Consider the following 18015-nt stretch of genomic DNA (forward strand, 5'->3'; position numbering starts at 1 on the left):
GAATTCAAATAGACCTAAATCATTAAAAAAAATCTTATATTATGTGATCAGTTCTTGATATACAAATTTTTAAAAAAATGAAGAATATTATATCTCGTTTGGTAAAAAGTAGGAATAAACCATAAATATGCTATATCATAAATTGTACCCTACTTTGTTGAAATATGTATTTAAATAATTTGACAATATAATTATATGGAAATTTCCAGTAACTAACTTAAGAATATTAAATTAAAGATGCACAGGTGCCAGAAAGAATATATGCGGGCATGCAACTTTGCCATTGTGAACAAAAACCGCCCTTGTTATATCGACGGTGTACTTTACATGATAATTTAAATTTACTCTAGCTCGATGTTTCTTGACCTGCCCAGGAGGGACAATTGTGTGGTAGAAGCCTGTCAGAAACATGTTGCCCAGAAACTCTGGACAATTTAGCGTCAGTTATTTTTTGTCTCTTAGTCAAAGAGGCCTTGTAAGTTGAATCAAGAACAGCTTTGATGGTATTTTAACTTGAGCCTTTCCCACTCTAGTGGCTTAACATGTCTCGGAGGAGGACCGGCTGTTTCCTCCCTTTGCCCTTTATCACTTTCCTCCGATGACATGAATTCAATCGCATTGTCCAAGTCTAAGTCGAAATCCTTTCTTTGTCCTTTCCAGAAAGGTTGGCCTTTTCTACCATTTTTTGTGGATAGTTCAGTTTCTGAAAACAGAGTGAAAGCTAGGTCAAGAGCTGACTGTGGCTGAGTAAGGCATCTCAAAAAATAACTTGAAAAAGTGTTTTTTGTAGTAGTATGGCCCTAATAAAGCAGACCCTCTTTATTAAGTCGACACTTTGCCTGCTGTTCTGAAACGTCACTTTAATAAACTACCATTTCCCACAACAACATGTACGTCAATGCTCAGATGATGATGATGTCGATGGTGATGATATGATACCAAATATTTTAAATATTCATAATAAGACCCTGAGGGTAGATAACATGAAATAATTTCTCAGAGAAACTGAATTTTTTGTATGCACCACAAGGATCATTTATATGGAGAAAGCCTTGAACGTCAAACCCTTGTTCATTTTTTGCAATGGTAGTTGGGTAACTACCTACTACCAAATTACTGGCGCAGTTCATCCACGTGGGGTAAAATGTGTAAGTGAAGGCTGTATCACTGTATCACAACCGCTACTGTAATTATTATTGTGTTAGTTACTTTTACATGTATGTACATGTAAACGACCTACTCTTTGCTTTCTAACTCGACTCCTTGTGGTGAATCTATGTTCTCCATATTTTCCCTTGACCTTCCTTACAGCATCATCGCGGAGGCTTCGCCAATACTGATGAACCTACCCTTTAAAGGTGCAGAAATGAAGCATGTGTCACTTACTTGTAGCATTTTGTGCAAAATTGGTGTGCACTACAAATCTTATTGCTGTAAGTAAATTATAAAATGCTATAGCAAAACAAGAGAGTATAAAGTGCTTGAGAACACTGAAGCAAGCTAGTTACTGTTGTTAGAGTTTAGCACAGATTTCAAGGGCTTTTTATTATAATAACTGTTCTAACACCTCATTTATTCTATTATCTCATCTTTGTTTATATGCAAAGTATAATTTTTTATAATAAGTTTTATAATGAAGTTAAAAAAATTGACTGTTGTGGCAGCCCAGGACAATAAAATTCTCTTTAATTTTCTACATATACATCACAAGTGACATAAATGTAAACATACAATACTTCAGTCCATACCTTTTCGCTCAGCCTTAGTCCATTTGTTCTTCCCAAAATTTCCTCTTATCTCCTTTACTATATATAACCGTTTCAACCACGATGTGTTTTTCATGTTGACACCGCAAAAGATGCAATGAAGAATGTAGGGTGAAATTCAACATGGCTATGCATAACAAGACAAATCTCCCACTGCCACCTAATGGCGATACTAGTATATTAATAATATGGTAGTTAACTTGGAAACAAGAGACCAGGGTAGACTATCAAACTATTATTTTTGCAAAATGTCATTGGCTGGGATCTGTTGACAAAAGCGCCACTCGATGGTGGACAAACAGCCTTTATACAGTCCACTCAAAGATGATGTTTTGTCGGTGGAGTAGCTCACATACTCCAGGAATCAATAACATAGTGCTGAACTTTGAAACAAAAGAGCAAAGGAGACTATTTGCAAATATGCATGTGGAATCCATTGAGAAAAGTCCCATTATATTCACTCAAGAGTGGACAAACAGCCTTGGTAAAGTCCACTCAAAGATGCATAGCCCAACCAACGTTTATCAATGAAGTAGTTCACATACTCAAAAGAATATACTAATTGTGGTGGTGAACATTGACTTAAAAGAGCAAAGGAAACTAGTCACAAATGTGTAACTGGAGTCCATTGATAATAGTGTTATTATTTCCATTCGGGGGTGGACTAACAGCCCTGGAACAGCCCACTCAGAGATACATGTATAATAATTTAAAGTGGCAAACATTGGTAAAATGTTGTAAGAGAAAGAGAGCGCAGCCACTCAGAAATAGCAAAGCTAATTACTCTGGGTGCCTGGGCCATGCAGAAGAGTAACAAAGTTCCGATGCCAACAACAGATCTTTCATTAATTTTTTTCATTATTTGAATTTACTTACGAAGCTAAAGGTATGATCCTTGCAGTTATAAAAGCAATTTTTGAAATTACATAAAGAAGCCTAAAAAATTCATGACTTCAACGGGGTTGGAACCCATGACCTTGTGATACGCTTACCAATTTCAATTTCAATTTCAATTTCAATTTGATATATCGAGGCTACTTTTGCGAGATAAATTTTTAATGACAGAGGATAACTTGTTTGAATATTTGCATTCTATTAAAAAGTATTCAATAGATTTTCTTTCTCTTTTACAAAATGTGCATAGGAACGAAGGTGCGAGGCCGATTTTGTGGAGAAACTTATTCGTGTATACCTATGTAATACCTTAAACTTTAATTTGCGTGACCTGGAATCAATAGCCACTGTGAAGGGAAAATGATATATCTCTTTCCAATCCAGTTGATTATTGTTTTATTCTGAATACTCAAATTGTGCGGTTGGTATAATCTCGACCTTTGAACGGACTTCTTGTACATATTTTTTGAAATAGCTTTATTAAGACGTATGTTATTACCATTGAGATGTGACAGCACTATTGGAACATGTAGAATTATTGTGATAGGTGTTGCATGTTTTTAAGTGATGTTGCCGCTGTGTTGGAATTACGTCAATAATCGCCATTAAATGAAACTTTTCTTTAGGTGTAAATGATGCACTTGCCATAATTTGAAAACCTGTGATAATCCCATTTCCTTCAGTTGTAAGGTCTTCAAGTGTAATGATTCCTTTTTTAAAAAGTGCCTCACAGAAAACAGAGTTGCCTTGTATACAAATATACTTATTATTCCAAATACTATACTGTGTATTTCTTGGCACAAGGCTTGTTCTGTTAATGTATTTGCAACTAAATATTCTGCAAAACATCAGAAACATAAAATGTTCCTAAATCTAGAAACTAAACAGAAACCTTCCAAGACCTCCTGAAAGTTCCTTTGATAAACGTGATGAATGTTCAATCACTCTTCAGCTGCAACATGTTAAACTGAACTTATATCTGGTGAAACGCTTCTCAGGGAATGCTGTCCAGGTGGAGTCTCTTACAGGCTTGTCTGTTCTTCAATACTACTTAACAATTGTTCTTCAAGCATACAGAGCTTGCGAACGTCCCTCTGGTAAACCCCATCTGCTGTTCAGACGACTACTCAACGCACCACACCTTTACTGTTAGGAAATACTTGTTGGATCAATGCTTTGGGCCATTGTCCACGGTGTGTATTCCTGTCTACCACGAGAACCAAATCTCTTACCTTGAAATTAGGCTTTGGCTGCAGCCATTTTTGATGCTCCTGAAGTGTTGGGGGATTAAACTGTCAGTGGATTCCCTTTGAGTCAACAAGGCTTGCACCTTCTCTTGAGACCATGCCTTGATCGCTTTAACCACCTCTACAGTTGGTCGGATCCTCTAAAATTCGTGCCATACCGGTAGGGGGGCCACGCCTTCCAAGGAAGCGCAAAGCAGCGTTCATAAAACCATCTGTCAACAGATCCTTAGCCACTGCTATGTAAACTGACGATATCTCAGACAAATAAAGATGCACCCATACCGCTTGTTCATGGTAAGACCTCTCCGACCTCGTGCTGGGTCACCTCTTGACATAAAAGGGTCCGAAGTAATCCACTCCAACTGCTGTGAAAGGGTAGATAATCCTGTGAATGTCTGACGACACTCAGACAACTGGTAAGTGGGCGGTTACTTGCTTGCCCAGTCTGGCATTCTGCCGTTTGCATATGTGACATTCACCGAGAATGCTCTTCACTGTGGAAGTCCCTCTAACAATCCAAAATCGTTGTCGTATCTCCGCCAGAACTTGCCCGTTCAATTGATGATAATTTGATGATAATGGCGGATTATCAATCTAGTCACAGGATGTTTTCTGGGTAACACCATCAGGTGTTTGGCATCATACTGCAGATCCAAGTGATTCAGATGTCCTCCCATGCGAATGAGTTCATCTTCCTTGAAAGGCTTCAGTCAGGCCAGCCTACCCTTAAATGTCGACTCATCATTATACAACGACTGTCTTTGCGCAATTTCCACAATTTTCTTCTCTTCTTTGCCCAAATATAAAATGGACAGGCATTTGGCAGTACACTTCGATCCTTCTCTAGAGTTATCGTCAGGCGCATCTTTGTGCTGAGAATGCACTGATACGCGGAAAGGCCTGATTAGCCAAGCAACTATTCTTCTCAGTCGATTCCAAGTCGAATACTTCTGAAACAGAGTGTTCCAGAAATGCGCCCACACAATGGCTGCTCCTACTGTGACATTCTCCTTGCGCTCTCTGGGAGGTCTCCAGATGCTGGTTGTTTCGGGCCAGTGTTGGATGTTCTTCCGCAAGAACCCCAGGTCATGTTGCCATATCTTGAGCTTTCTGACTATGGAGGGCATTATTTCCTGAGAAGCATAATCCACTGGGTTGAGCTCCGACTGTACATAGCACCACTGCTTAGGATCCGACACTTGCCATTTGGGCGCAACTTGACAAATCTTTGTGTTTCATTGGCAATGTACTTCAGAAGTATCATCGAATCTGTCCAAGAAGTGACACTGTGTACTTCCAATCTCCCCTTTGACTCCTGTACCACGAATATGCCAATCTTTGTTGCTAGAGTGTCTGCTGTGAACTCTAGTCTCGGCACAGACACCGTACCCTTCAAGGGTCTTACGCGCGCTTTCCCCATCAACAAACTACAATGTATCTGTCGCTTGTCAGTAACGAGGCGCAAATACGAAGCCGTTCTAAAACCATATTCTTGGGCCGCATCAGCAAAATGGTGCACCTCTGCCCGTTCAATCTTGCCAAAGTCCTTTGGCTTGTAACAGCTGACGAGATCCTATCTCCACATTTTCTTACTTCGACATAATTGATCTGGGAGCTTCTCATTTCGGTCATACTTAAGCCTACACAATTCCTGGTTGATATCCCTTCTCAGCAGGAGTAGACGAGTGGGTCATACACCCTTGCGATTGAGGTTAGGGTTAGAGGTTAATTGTTCATGGAGTAATCCATAGCTGTGTAAATATTCTACTTTACTGTAATATTCCAGATGTGTTTATAAGGTTTTTTTGTAATCTTTTTTTTTAAACAAAATAAATGTCAAAAGAAAAATAAATAAATTCTAGTTGCAAGGATCTTGCATGTTTATTGTAGATTCTAATCTGTTGTGTGAAATAGTGTGAGATTGCTGCACGAATATTAAATCCTTATTGTTTTCTCTGATTATATCATACATTTAACTTTCAGGGGTAAAGGAAATGAAAAAAGCAAAAAGGCTGCATTCAGGGAATGCTTTTTTAAGATTGGTGATGTGCGCTCCCTGCTACCACAAGCGACTCTTGCTCTTACGGCCACTGCAACATCCGAAGTTATCAGGGACACAATGAAAGGTCTAGCCATGAAGGATGACACATACCAAATTCGGGTGAGTCCTGACAGACCGAACATTTTCTTGTACAAGCAAAAGGTTGACAAGGATATTTCAAAGATGTTTGCCTGGCTAATTGACCTGCTAAAAAAGACCATTGTTTACTGCAAGTCACAGAAGGACTGTGGATTACTTTTTAAGCAATTTAAATTTGAGTTCGGAGAAATGGCCTATTTTCCCCTAGGGGGACCTACTGTATCTAAGACACCTTTCCTGTTTCGAGCTTTTTCCTGTTACTGATAGCAAAGTTAAACATATCTTGTTTTACATTCCAGTGGATTCCCAGAGCTCTATCCATAGGTAAACTTTCTGACCTTAGATCCAAATCCTTGATCTGTGGTGCTCTTTCCTCAACAGGGAACGCTGACAAAACACTACAAGAATTTGAAATCCATTTAGTAATTTCAAGGCCTCCTCTTGCGAGCAATTCTTGCCGCTGCTTACTGGCATCTATGGCATGTTCTGAGTCAGGAAACGACTTGAGCAGGTCGTCCACGTAGAACTCTCTGTGTATGGCATCAACCACTTCTCGCAAGAAATCTTCCTTCTTATCCTGATGAGATATTTTGCAATGTCGCGGTTTGGCCTCCACAAAAAACACAGGGCTCCACGATGCTCTGGTGCCACATTCTCTTTATATCTGTGGCAACTGCAATTTTTTCCACTCTGAATCTTAGGATCACTCCTATCAGGGAACTGGTATTTTCTGGTCCTCTTAACAACTGCTGGTTTAACAATTTTCCACCACTCGAAGAGGTACAATCAAACACTACTCTCAGATCCTCTGGTTTCTTAGGATGCCACACAGCGTGATCAGGAAGATACCAGATTAGCTTGAGGTTAACAAGTTCGTCATCAGGCACCTGTCTTGATGCTCCTTTAGCATTGTCCTTCTCGACTTCAGTGGTGTACTTGCTGCCGAATATTGGTTCTCTCTGCATCTTTCCTTTCAACCACGTTAGTCTTTCTGCCATTGGAAGACTATCTGGTAGGTAAGGGGTTTCTTGACGGAATGGAAGCTTTAAGCTGATAGTGCCCATTCACCAGGGTCACCGACTGATCAATTATTTCTTGAGATTTACGGTCCTCAAGGTATACACCTTCTTCAAAGTCAGCAGAAGCTTCATTAAACTCTTCGTCATTAAATGCGTTCCAACTGGGCATTCAATCTTTCTTGATCTGTACGGGTAAAGTTCACATGAACACGATCTCCTGCAGGTTCTGTGATGGGGCCACAGATGGTCCATCCTAGGGGTGTTTTCACTGCCATGGACTTACCATGTTTACCTTCTCTCTTGTCTCCCTGCTTATCAGTGATGTCTGGATGATCCCTGCCAATCAGGATGGTTACATTCTTCTTTTCAGTATTTGTTAGGTTGACATCGGAAGGTGGGGACATCTCTATAAGTCTTTTTCGGTGGCTCTGTGCTGTTGTGTAACTGGCAGACTATCTGTAGTCAAACCATTGGTAAGCTGAAACTTTGCATCCCCTTCAAGTGACTCTGTGTCCAACCTAACTTCGTGTTCGAATGTTTCCTCTTCAAGGTTAGCAGTCGTCATTGTGAAGCTGGTGGGTTTCATGGGTGTCATATCTTTCAAGCCTAACTCTTCCAAACAAAATGTTGCATCAGAACTTCCATCCAAGAAAGCATAAGTGGTTATTTGTTTGGTGCTCCCTTGACAGCTTATGTTAACAGGAACGACCTTGAAGCACACTCTCAGTCGACTTGCTCAAACCGAACAAACTGCTACGGGTCCGCTGGGCCTTACAGTTCCAGACTTGTCAACAACCTCAGAAGTGACTGTGTTCACTGTCTTTGCCCTAGTGGATGCCAAGTTACTACGAGGCTAAGCAGCAGGCTGTTGCTCATTACCACCATGCATATGATTGCCAGGTGTGTCACTGCTGTTAGCTCGGAGACAGTTCTCTGCAATGTTCTCTTGTGCAGAGTGTATCAGAGAGTGGTGATCTTTCCCACATTCAGACATCCTGCAGGTGAAGCCTCTGCTACATTGCCTAGCAACATAATCGTCGTCAAGACATATTCTAAAGAGCTTGTGCTGTCAAACAGTTCTGGGAGTTCACTCAATGGGGTGCTTCTAAAGGCCCGGAATCTCCAGACACCATGTAGTCCAGAACAATGAGCGCATTTCTATGGTGCTCTGGGCAATGTGTTCGCACTTTGTCGGGTCCAATCACTTGCAGTGGCAAGCGTCGTAACTCTAGGCTGGCGTTCTGACTTTCTTTTTTTCTAGATTCTCTCCTGCCTCTTTCACTGGAAAAGGATGACGTGAGCTCTTGTCCGTACCTGTTGTCAGTATGTCCCGCTACTCTCTGTACAAACTCGACAGAATCTGCATACTCCGCTCGGCCTTTATCACGATAAGATCTCCCGATCTGTCTACCCACTTCTTCTTCAGACCTTCCTCCATTAACTTCCTCATTAGCATGACTAATACGTCCTCATTGTCTAGGCAATTGGCATACCACACTGTATGGCCCATACTTGCTAGGACTCTCCTGGTGTCTTTGAATTTCCTCACAAATTCCATGAGGTATAGAGCTTCCCCTTCCGCACTTGAATTTCCTTTAATCTTTTCATATGGGCTTCTATAATCATATGCGACTGGAGGGTTCTGCATGCTTCTGCATACCTTTGACCCGCGCACCGGTGGCTCAGTTGGTTGAGCACCGGTGGCTCAGTTGGTTGAGCACCGGGCTGTCACGCGGGAGGTCGTGAGTTCAACTCCGGCCGGACCAACACTCAGGGTCTTTAAATAACTGAGGAGAAAGTGCTGCCTTTGTAATTACATCTGCAAACGGTTAGACTCTCTAGTCTTCTCGGATAAGGACGATAAGCCGGAGGTCCCGTCTCACAACCCTTCAATGTTCATAATCCTGTGGGACGTAAAAGAACCCACACACTTGTCGTAAAGAGTAGGGCATGTAGTTCCCGGTGTTGTGGTCTGGTCTTTCTGGTCTGGATAGTGTAGGGTGGAGCACCTCGCATAGGACCTCGAGTCCTGTTCGTGCTCCTTCCCTCTGGCAGGTTTGCCCAGTAGAAGAGGCAAACCAGATGTCTCGTAAAAACAAAACAAAAAAAAAAACAAAACAAGACCCACCGGTAAGTTAACACAACTTCTGATTGCTTTCTTTTCCTTACCGTTTTACTGAGCGAGCAGCTGAGTTTTTGCGATTCATCCAACACTTTATTCTTGATGTTGTCCCTGAAGTTTGTTTTGAACTGTATATTTGAGGGGATCTCTGTTAAACTTCTTCAAGTCCACTTTCGGTAACGACAGACTTCGTTTAATTGCCTGCACTATGGTCGTCTGACCTTCAAGTGGTTGGAACTGGTGGTTCACCATCTGAACTGCCTGGCGTCTGCGGCGATCTGCAACACGCAGTCTGGATGATCGGGAAAGTCAGATCTAGTTACTCTTTTCCAAACATTACAAGGCTTCTGACTCACACCACTAACAGGATGCTTGTAGTCTTGAGAAGAAAACAATTTGGGCAAAAAGAGCAGTTGATCCGGTCTTCTGGCGACTGTTTTGTAACAAGATCGTCGGATGAAATGAGTATTCCAGTGATCCCTCACGATATGTAGGTCACGCTGGATTAGGCCAGAAAGACAAAACCACAACACTCCATTTCAAGGTCATTCCCAGGCACGAAGGTTGAGTGCTCCATTAAGTCTCTAAAGAAGTTTATCCACTAAGTGGCTCTACTCCGGCGATAACCATGCTGCTATTCTTTGATTATGAGGAGAGTTCCATAAATGTGACCAATCAAATCATTCAGGAAGAACCACTGTGCAGCTGCGAGTAATCCGTTTTCAGTTCTGCAATCAGATCTGACTTTAGTGGGGGAACCCCTGTATTCTCTTACCACCTCTAAATACGATCTTGCCACAATTTTGGGATTGTTTTTCGACCTGGCAAGCTTCAACAAAAGTACTTTACAGCTGAAACCTTTAATGCTGCATGTATGAGATTCTGTAAGGTTTCAGTTTGTCATATTCATTGATATGGCAGCAATAGTTTGGTCCTGGGTTCACGTAAGCTTGTCTTCTCAGTCGATGTGTCCATCTCATCTCACAACTGTCCTTTAACATTTTCTGCACTACATGTCTTGGTATTGCGTAACCCCCTCTTCTTAATATGTGTCACACACTTCTATAACCCAAGAAACAACCAGCCCCATCTATCTCCTGTGGTATCCTTTATCTCACTTCTCCTTCGTTGAATTGTGCAGCCTTTCGCTGAAGGCCTAGTTATTTCAACCTGTTCTTCAGAGTTCTGAGACTCCTTTCAATACCATGGAACTTAAACAGCAACACGAGAATCACATCGTATTTGAACCCCTGTCTGAGGTAATATTGCAATGCCAGAACCTCCCTGTTAAGAACTGTGCCACAAGAAGAGCAGAAATGGCTCAGTGACACAGAATTCCTGCAAGACTCGCAATTCGTGGAGTTGAGTTCATTTTGCCTTGCTGCCATTTTGCTTCAGCCAATCGCACTAACCCACCTGGGAATAATGTCCAGCTGTCAAGTGCTGACCTAACTCTTTCAGTTTGCAAGTTTATGAATTATGAATTCGGTGTGAGTGATTTGAATTTGGTGTGCACTTCTCGGCCACTGTATTGACCACACAGGCAACCCAGACGCATAATTTGAGTGCTCAGTTTAACCCTCATAAAAAAGTAATATACTTTTAGGACACACTATGCTAAAAGTATACACTGCTGTTTGGTGGAAGTATACTCTAAGGCTTTTTTCATACAAAAAGTATAAACGTCCTCGTGCTATCAATTCAATCAGACAAGGTGGCTGTCATGATCTTTCAAAACATCATGCTCGTTGTCAACAATGCCTTTGTTTTCATTGTTTCTTATCTTATCGTTAATGATCTATGATAATAAAGATCATTAACATCCTTTTGATCAGAGATCGTGTCTATGGAAGATCGTAGTATCCTCTCAGAAATCAGTTGATTGGTATTTATAACCTTATCATTTGTGTGCTAAAATAGTGGCCCCCTGGCCCTAAACGTATCACAAGTTGAATTTACATCAAATACTTAGGTTTAAGGGCGGTGTTATTGCTGCTCTACTCAAGTTTTTCTGAAAGGGCAGAAGAGAGCTCATTTGCACCCGCTGCGCATTCAAAGGCAATTATCTTACGACAAAGTTATGCTGTTCTCTATCCCTCAACTTATCAAGTTTGTTTTGGCTGGCTAAGAATGTCAACAAACAGTACTGGAGTAAGTACGGATGGGGTACACTGCATGAGGGATTCTTCGCGTTTATTTACGGTGAATTCATGTAATGAATGAATCCGCAAACACACCCTGCTTTATTAACTGCGCGGCCATGAGAGCAGTTCTTGCTCTGGTGCATGTGTTTCCAGTGGGAATGAATGATGTATTTTCCTGCACAAATTGCAGTGTTTGGTGAAGCTGAAATCCAAGAACACGTTCTTCCTCAGCACCTGTTGTAAAACTTAGAACATACTGGAGGGTGACACAATTCCTTCTTCCGCCTAACATTAACAGTGTGTCCATGTAAATAAATGCAATGTTGAATTACTTTTCTGATTACCAGAGTTGAATTAACTTGACCTTTTGTTCACGTGCCTCTTGTTAGATATGTAGTATAATGTCCAAATAAACATTAGTGCTATGCATCAGTTGATTCCAGTGGTGTGTACCCCAAGGACACCAAAGACTTTTTTTGGCAATTTAAGGTGTTGGGGAATTGTGAACTCTGTGATGACTTACAGTTTGCCTTCCTTGATGCGAATGAACCATAGTTTTGTTTTGCATGTAACTGCAATTTGGCACTGTCATTGCTAAGCAAGTGTAATCAATTGCTTTGTCTGTTGCCCCACTTACTTGCAACTTCCCTCAAGTATTTCAGAAATTGGCTGTAGATGGCATTTTCATCCAGTTACTGCCACTGAAAGATGTTCTCAGTAGACGTGTTAAATTCTTTAACGTGATTGTTTGAGAATGCCCTGGTCTTAAGAGGTAAAGGAAAATAGGAAGCCTGTGTCCAATCTGAAAGTACTGTAAGAGCAAAAAGCTGCAGTATTAAATCATGGTGGTTCGTTGCTAGGCATTTTTCTCCCATGGCATCCTTTTGGTCAGGTGACCACGCAAACCACACAAGCCTCTGTTAGGTTGCAGTGGAAGAAATGTTCTTTCAACCCTGGCGTTTTTGTGGCGCGAGAGTAAATATGAATATTTTTATCGCTGGTGTAATAGCCCAATACTCCAGCTACAGATTCTTAGTAGATTCAGTCAGATTCGCCTCCGCTGAGCTTGTATAAGAGCATATATTCAAGACCCACCCTGAGGCAAACATCCGGTTTAAACGTCACTAAGGATTGGAAAAATCCTCTTTTTTCTAGGGTAGGGACAGTCTTCCCATACCAACACTTTTTATTGATTTCGGGGACCCCCCTTAGTGTTGTCATTGCGAGCGGGAGATCTCTTTGCAATGGTATTTTAGTGTAGGCTGTCGAGGAAATTACGATAGTCTTTTTATATTCCGTTGTAGCCTCCCTAATGTGAAATAAAAAAAGTTTTATCAATTTCTGATGCGTTCATTTATTCTGGTTTAGAAAAGTTCAACTTCACACATAGATTTAAAGAAAAAAGGACAGTTAAATTAAGAAAACAGGAACACAGGGCCCGGTTGTTCAAAAGCCGATTAACGCTAATCCCAGATTAAAACTTAACCAAGGAGTTTATTTCTCTAATACCTAATGCTGTTCAACGCTGATATTCGGCAAAACTTTACATTAGAAGAAGTCAATCTTGAAAAACAAAAATAAGCAAAAGAAACTTGACCAAAAAGTTGAAAATATGAAACAAAAGTTTACGCTAATCCTGGATTAAGTTAATCGGCTGTCGAACAACCGGGCCCAGAAGAAGAACTTCTCACCAAAAAGGCTCGCCTGGATGAAATTGGTAAATGTCACTGTGTATATTGAAAGGCTTTTGAGTTTCACCTTTTTCATATTTTTACAATAAGGACAAATAAGCTTAATTAAATTAATTTTATTTTTAAGCTTAAATTGTTAGGTTTGTTGTCTCATTTTTGACTAGCAACTGACTTTGTTGTTACAGATAGCAACTGACTTTGTTGTTACAGACAGCAACTAGAAACCTCTGTATTTATTTTATTTTATTTTTATTTAAAGATTCACCCTAAGGTGGGTGTTAAATACAATAGGACACTAAGTCCCCTACAAGGTATTTACACCCAACAAGGTATTTACACCTCTGTAGCTCAAAAGGGAGCAGCTGAAGAGGAACTTGAAAGGCTTGAAAGAAGTATGCATGAAAAGACAGTTCAAATGGAACAGCAAGAGGAGAAGATCAATGAGTTGAATGAGCAGTACAACAAATTTAAAACTTTACTTGAGCAGAAAGGTTTCTCTGTTAGTATAAGACAAAACACCAGTACAACTTCTGAAATGGTGACAAATGGTAACTCTAGTACTAGGTATAGAAGAAGACACGAAACCAAGAATGTCTTGGAGTTTATACATGGTGGAAAGGAAGGAGCACTGTATGGGGCTTGGGATTATGTTTCATTTAGTTCTGACAATCAAACTATGGATAAGCTGATTTCAGGGTTCAAAGGAGGAAAATATCTCCAGGGCTTGCTTAATAAGACAATGAAGGATTATCAAAATTCAGAAGAGTCTTTAAAGCAAGCTCTCCTTATGAAGTACCAAAACTTTTTATCTAGGAGAAAGTATGCCCTTGTCTGTAAATCTCAGTCTTCAGCTGTTGATCCGAATTCTGACCTTTGGGTACCTCGCAACATGAAATGTTTAGGTACAGACTTGAGGGTACCATGTATAACTATTTGTGATGAGAAGGTGGAGAATTTTGTGAGGAGTCCGGACATTGGCCATGTTAATCAAATCCCTAATTCGCCAGGTGTTTCTAGAACAATAACTGGGTTGGTATTTATGATTATTGATTTGCACCTAAGACTTCCTCATTTGTGTCGTAAACTTATTTGGTTCAATGAGAACAGAAGTCACTTCATAATTTCAATTTTCTTGATGATGGGGCTCCTGAATCAAGCCAGTTAACTATGCCAATTGGAAGTGTACCATCTTGGAACTTTGGAGAGAGGGTAAGAAGCAGAGACTTTCAATATATTTTACACTGTGTAAGCTTGGGGGAAAAAGATGAGGTGCTTGAAAGCATTGGCAGCAACATACTGATGAAATGGAAGTGTTACAGGGTAATGTTTTTGATGTTTGTGGCAAGCAGTGTACTTTAGAGTTTCAGCCAAGTGCTGATATGAGCTGGCAGAGCTGGGCTAACAATGAATTGAATCAAACTGCCACTTTTCCTTCTCCTTATGCTAATGTAAGCAAAGGAAACATGTGTACCATGGGGGCTACGATTGGGTTAAGGAAAGAAGATTTTTTTAAACCCTATACCATGAAAATCAGGAACTCTCATGTTGCGAAGGTGGACAGCTTTATGAATTCTCTGCCATGTAGTATGTCTGAGAAAAATCAACACGCTCGAAAACTACAATTCATGGAAGAAAATGGGATACAGCAGTTAGGTCCACCATGAATTGGTCATTTTGCAGATCGTCAGAGGCCGGAGCCTGTCCACTGTGAAATTAATGCATGGCAGCACTTATGAAATATAATTTATAGAGAGGCAGTACAGAGAGGAATATTTACCAAGTTCATAGATATCCTGAGTGCTTCAGCTGTACAGCAGAGCACTGATCAGAGAGCTTGATAAAATATGAAAATGTTACACTGGTTAAAAAATATTATAATAATTGAAAAAAGATCTTGAAATCCCAACGTTTCGGGTACTAACATAAGCCTTCTTCAGGAGTAATAAAAATGAACGAACTGACAAAAGTATTTAAAATCACGTAGATGCTAATAAAAAACAATATATCATAAAGTCAGTTCTTGTCCAATAACGCCAAGGCCCTGTACTCTTGAGGTAGGTACATGCCATCATCACGGTTGAGCGGACTTTTGCATGTGTTAATTTCCCATGCCTCTAAAAGGTGTCGGGTTCGCCAACTGGGACTGGTACGTAATATTACAGATGATTCCCACGAGATAAGGTGGCCAGACTGTAAAGAATGTTTGGCAAGTGCAGATTTCTTGGGGTGTTCTTGTTCGACTGCTTTTTGGTGTTCTCTAAGCCGAGTATTGAACTTCCGTTTGGTCTCCCCAATGTAGAGTTTGTTGCAATCTTTGTAAGGAATGGAATAACTTACCGCACACGTTTGATCTTTGGGAACGGGATCTTTTGGCTTGGGAAAAAAGTTACCAATGGTCTGGTGTGGTTTTAAGGCGACTTTGATATTATAACTGTTCAAAACCCACTTGATCGGCTCCGTTGTTCCTTTAACATAGGGTAGGACGCAGAAACTCTGTAAGTCTTCCAGCGCGGCTGCTACAGACTGCTGAGGTGACCGTTTAGGTTTGCTTGAATCGATTATAAACCGTTTCGGGTAGCCATTCGCCAACAGCGCGGAAGTAACTTGTTTTAACTCTTTAGAACGAAAATAGCTGGTGGTCGGAACATTTCTAGCACGGTTGGTCAAAGACTTCACAACAGCCTTCTTATGTGCGATCGGGTGATGTGACTCAAACGCGAGATACCTTTCTGTGTGGGTGGGCTTCCGATAGACCTTATTCGCAAGTTGACCGTTGTCTTGTCGATAAACAGACACGTTGAGGAAGGCTATTTCTTGGTTGGTTTCCCTTTCAGTGATGAGGCTCAGAGGCACAACAAGCTCCCAGTGCGGTTAAAAGGAGATTAGGCCATTGCCCGAGCAAACCTCTCGTACAGGCTGATAGATGGCCTTAAAATCTCAAATGAGTCACCAGCCCAGAAACTAAAAAGGTTAGCCTTTTTTTAGCCTGAGTTCGTCAGAAATGCAAGTGCTTTATTTAACAAAATTGAAGTTAGCCCTGTTGATATTGGTCAACTTAAGGAATTTTGTACCTTACATGTATATTTTAACTTGTATGTATTATTTTTTAAATGGATGTGAATGTTACAGTATGGGTGGTACCATATGCCATACTATACCATGCATCTAAACCTCATGACAATTATAAAGTGAGTTATGGCATTATATCACTACAGGCAAAAGAAGCCAAACACTCAGGGGTAAAAAATGACTTGGACCTAACAAACAGGTCCAATGCTGCATCTGATAAAGGTAAATGGTGGCAAGTTATGAGAGCTAACTATGTAAGAGCATTTTATTTACCTGAACAGTGGCCAATGCCAAGTACTTACACTTCTCATTACAAGTCTCGCCTACCTTCTCACGTAAACTCAGAAACATTTTGCAATTGTGGAAGGGCTAAAGAAATGAGTGACAACATATGTATGGTATGTGTAGATGCCAGGGTGTACCAGTTTTGTGCTCTGAAGGTAATGAGAGATTTCCAGATAAAGTCACTTGCGATGTGCACAAGCGGTTCCACACACAAGGAAGGCAGACCAATAAAAATGCTTCAGATAGCCGAAAATTACACTCCAAGTGATCTTAAAAAAGAGTTGCAAAGCAGGCAATTAAGTACCACTGGAAACAAGGACATTCTCATAAGACGTCTTGAGACTGCATTGGGAGGGGAGATAAAATAAGACTTCTTGATAGGTAACCTATTTGAATACAATAAGAATAGACTATACTTCATGTGAAGACTTATTACACAGAATGAATTTAAAAAAGCCATTTATTTCTTGCATTTTGCTCTCAAGATTCACCATAGTATATGAAATATTTCTTATGGTGAAGTGGAAAATTGTCCATTTTATATTAGTCTTATTTATGTCATAATGGATATTAAACCATTATGGTTTAATATGGTTATTATAACCAACACTATTTCAAAGTAATTGGGACTATAATTTATTATACATTATTACATGTTATTCCCCATCAGAATTTGACTAATGTTATCCAATTGAGGATTTGTTATAACCAATGAGAAGCCTGTTACTGGATAACAGAATAATGCAAAATAACAAAGATTATATTAGCCTGTAACATTAGCCACCTCAACCAATTAACTTTCAGAAATAAGAAAAATAATCCTTAAAATGTTTGTGATGCTCTTTTCGAGACAATAAGCACTGTGTGTGTTGCCAGCTTCTAATTTAAAAGCTCACGGGTTACGCTTGCAAAACAAAATACAATATCTTTGAAAACAACCGGCAGGAAAACTCATTATTTAACGGTTTTCATTTTATATTACTCAGAGCAAGACAGGTTTGTTTTAATGCAAGTGGGCGATCTTAAAGGTGAACTTCATTAAACAAACGATCCTTGCTGACACAAGCAAACGTCAAAGCTTTTAGTAAGATTTTTCCTTGCGTCTAGCAAAAGCGAAATTCACAGCATACACTGGCACAAAGGAAAACACCGAGACTAATTATTTTAGAAGACGGAACTCCCAAAAGTGCCTCATTTTCTACACAGAAAGTGGCGTAGCAGTTGTATTTTGATCTAAAATAGTCTCAAGTTTACTGTCAATATTGAAACCACGTCCAAAACCACAGGGCTTTTCATAACCAGCCAGAGGCACGTAACAGAATAATGCTGAATAACCAAAGTCTTGTTAGCCGCTAACATTAGCCGCATTAGCCAATGTAAAATAAGGAAACTTACAAGAAGCATTATCTCATCATCTCAATGATGACTATCTTCGAAAAGTAGACAAACGAGTGAGTTAAAATTGTTGGTAATTGAAACAGATTTAAAAAAACAAGAGCATACATTGTTTTAAAATCACTCAAACCCTTTTTAAAAGGAACAAATTAGTTTCAATTTTGTAAAGTCGAACTCTAAAATTATTACAGTGGCAAAAATGAGATAATTTATACTGAAAGTGATCATATCAGAGGAAGCCAC

At 40.1% G+C, this 18015-nt stretch overlaps 2 pseudogenes; both read left to right on the forward strand.

The window, feature by feature from the left end:
- Positions 1 to 13558: 13558 nt before the first annotated feature.
- On the forward strand, positions 13559 to 14861 carry LOC138020702 (uncharacterized; annotated as a pseudogene).
- Positions 14862 to 15222: 361 nt separating this feature from the next.
- LOC138020703 (uncharacterized) lies at positions 15223 to 16745 on the forward strand (annotated as a pseudogene).
- Positions 16746 to 18015: the final 1270 nt, after the last annotated feature.

This window comes from Montipora capricornis, chromosome 10 (genome assembly GCF_036669925.1).
Source record: "Montipora capricornis isolate CH-2021 chromosome 10, ASM3666992v2, whole genome shotgun sequence".
NCBI classification, from domain to species: Eukaryota; Metazoa; Cnidaria; class Anthozoa; order Scleractinia; family Acroporidae; genus Montipora; species Montipora capricornis.